At 40.9% G+C, this 3,298-nt stretch overlaps 1 non-coding gene across 1 annotated transcript; it reads right to left on the bottom strand.

Annotated features, from left to right (window-relative positions):
* Window positions 1-2,397: 2,397 nt before the first annotated feature.
* Window positions 2,398-2,587, bottom strand: LOC126090313 (U2 spliceosomal RNA). The gene has a single exon (XR_007521160.1). It is a non-coding gene; the product is annotated as a U2 spliceosomal RNA (small nuclear RNA).
* Between the last annotated feature and the right edge of the window lie 711 nt (window positions 2,588-3,298).

Raw genomic sequence — 3,298 nt, 5'->3', positions numbered from 1 at the left:
CCCGGCGGGGTCAGGGATTTCCTCTGCCTTGTGATGACTGGGTGTTGTGTGCTGTCCTTAGGTTAGTTAGGTTTAAGTAGTTCTAAGTTCCAGGGGACTGATGACCATAGTAGTTAAGTCCCATAGTGCTCAGAGCCATTTTTTTGTCTGTCAGAGATATTTAAGTACAGTGATGCTGCGTGTGGTACTCCTTCCCACCATTGACTAATGTTCCCTGAAAACTACGTCCTTCCACACCATGTACATCCCATATTGATTTTTGAAATGTACGTCCGTATCGCCAGCAACTTGAACAGTCCATCCCCTTAGTTATGAATCAGAGATTGAAAACGATGTTCTTTTTAGCGGAGGAAGATGTAAACGTTTCTCCCAAACGTCATTCTCGCACATATCGATTATGATTAATAAAATCTAGCGTTTTATCCTAATCCATAAACTAGTAGAGATCTACAGAAGGCCAGGCTGATTGTCCATTTTACCAGTTGTGCTTTAGGTAGACTTTTTATATTGCCACTGCATCCATGTGATTTTCTCGTGATATATGCTCCTGGCTGTGGAAAATGGTACAACGCCTCCATAGTGCAGGGACAACCCCCCCCCCCCCCAATTAAAGTACTGGTATATGACCTTCCATCCAACGTATAGTGCATACATTAAGAAACCAAGGACCTTCACCCACTACTTCCGATTACATTCGCTGTGTAATGCTTTATACTACAGTAATATCATGTATGGGCGTACGCAGCACTCAGGTTGTCTGTTTCTCCCTTTAATACACCCCAGTACTGAATCTAGTCACAATTAGCTTTGTGGGGTGTGTATGTCGCAAAGCGTTTGTTACCGGATCGTACGGAACTGTGTAGCACAGATCTTGACAATAGTACTATACTGCGGGAGGAAATGATATTTTTTTTAACCACATGCAAGGCTGCGTTCCTTGACAGATAGGCTTCAGAACTATAAAAATGACGGTTCTTCAACGAAGATCACAGTGTAATCATAGCTATCATATTAGGATCAGAGGTGTGACTGATGTAAAAGGAAACAAGAAAATAGTACGTGTTAACGATAATTGTTTATTTTGTACAGTGTGTATTAACAAATCATAAAAATACATCCTAAAATAATAGTATCTCTTACAACATTGATGCCTTCATCAAAAATGCACTTACTGTACCTAAAACACGTCCCAGACACAATGGACACGAGGAAAGGATAGGTCAACATTTAACAAAAGCAGCAATACTTCTGTGGGGAAAGAGTAGTGTTGTTAGATCTTCCTGGAAGCAGATTTTCCACAGGCGAGCATTGTCAGAAATTCTCACAGAAGATTTGGTGGAGTTTTAATACTAGCTACAACTTTTACTGTAATTTTTTCATCTCTGTTCTCACAAATATCATCCAAAAAAAATTTACTCCCTCTCAAGAAGCACAAACAAGCAATTCGAAGAATATGAATCGTTTTATTATGGTTGATTTAATATTTATTCTTTGAATAGGTTTTGTAATTACTAGTCCGAATTTAATTAGAATTTTATTAGGTTGAGACGGTTTGGGCTTGTTTTATATTTGTTTAGTTAACCATACACCATCTTCAATCCATAGGTTATTTGTTTTGTCCCAATATTTCAACGTTCTGCCACAATGGGAACACACGGTTTCATCTCCATCGCCATTATAAAAGAAATTAGCTTCACGTAGTTAGTCAGGACGTTGTATAATAGCTAAAAACCAAACTTTGAAAGATACCAGTCTCGTATCCTATGTTCTATATTTAGGATAAGCCAATTTATTGTCCTGCACATCACACATTGAATTCCATAACTATGCTGATTTAGGAGATGAATGTGAGTATCTCCTTTCTCTACAGCTTACAAGCATCATACAAAAGAAGAAGTTTGCGATTTACCTCCACAACACCCTCAGGCAGACCTTTACAGAGGGGGCTGCTTTCAAAGCTCCTTTTATATATAGCCTATTTTAAAGATTCAAGATGCCAACACTTCTGCTCATAAGATCCAGATTTCACATCTGGCCACAAATTCTAAATTTGTTTGTAAAGGTAGCAGAACTATAAACATCTAGGGCGACTGCTCTATTTTTCTGTATGTTTGTGAACCGGTTCCTCATGTGGGCTCCCACAGTACAGGGTAGCACAGGGTTCTGCCCAGTATAGAGTTCGTAGGTGAATCCACCACAAGTTAAGGCTAGGGTAGGAAGAAGCTGGATTCACCATCAAAGGTGCCTTCACCCGGGTGACTGGGGTGGTGTCTGAACGTGGATTCACCAGCAGTAGGTCTGGTTTAAGGACTCCGATATTACTGTATAAAGCGATACGTACTTTTACAACTCCTCTGTGCTGCTATTTGGCTACCTGCAGTGATTTAGTAGGTGAGGAGACATTTGACCACTTTCAGAGAGATAGAAGGTGAGAAGGAATCCTATGACAGAGGTAGTGCATGCTCTTAGCACTCTATCATAAGGCAAAAATGAGTTTAATATTCTAGTACTTTGATGCAGAGCGTAACAGATACTAAGCTGGTATGAACAGATCTTTTTACTGGATGAGAGAATACTTAGAGAAAATGAAGCCTATGCCATGTTTTTGTACACAATGTATACACTAAAAATGAATAAGTAACGATATTTAAGCGATGTGAAAATTCGCATATGCTCTGATTTCTTCTGTCTTCGAAAATAACGTACATAAAAGAGAGGAATCTTCATTTGGCGTGAGAAATTCGAGGTGTATGGACAACATCCCCATTTCAGGACTGGGAAAAGAGGATTTTTTAAACTGGGTAGTCTACTGGTGGGATTGGAATTATTACAGTTAGAAGTCTCGCAGTGTGCTGGGAGTTAGAGAAGACGGTGCGCGGCCAGCGGCAGGCGTGGCCACAAGGACTTGACTGACCTAAGCTGCGGTTTAGCCTATCAGAACCGGGCAGGTACAAAGAAGGACCCTGCCAGGTCGGCCCTTGAAGTACACAGTACTGGACTACTCTGGGGGTGACGGCCAGTTTTTTCGCCTTGAGGTGGCATGTTCAATTAAGATACTGAGCACTACTCATAAAAAATAGCCCAAGTGTATTTACTGCGTTTTTATTAGGTAGGATGCGACTCGCGAGTCATACATAGATATAAGTGTGTGTCCTTCCCCCGTACTGTTGGTGCAAGACTCATGGTTACAGGGATCATGGATTTATAGCAGCAATAGGACAGTGCGCCGCTCTCCTAATTTTATTAGCCTTCCTTATGTCCCTTCCAGCAGCTGTTCACTTCTAGGAAGGCAGAAGGC

The sequence above is a fragment of the Schistocerca cancellata genome, chromosome 6 (genome assembly GCF_023864275.1).
Source record: "Schistocerca cancellata isolate TAMUIC-IGC-003103 chromosome 6, iqSchCanc2.1, whole genome shotgun sequence".
Lineage (NCBI taxonomy): Eukaryota > Metazoa > Arthropoda > Insecta > Orthoptera > Acrididae > Schistocerca > Schistocerca cancellata.
Note: the sequence above shows the minus strand (reverse complement) of the source record. Positions and strands in the feature narration are given on the sequence as shown.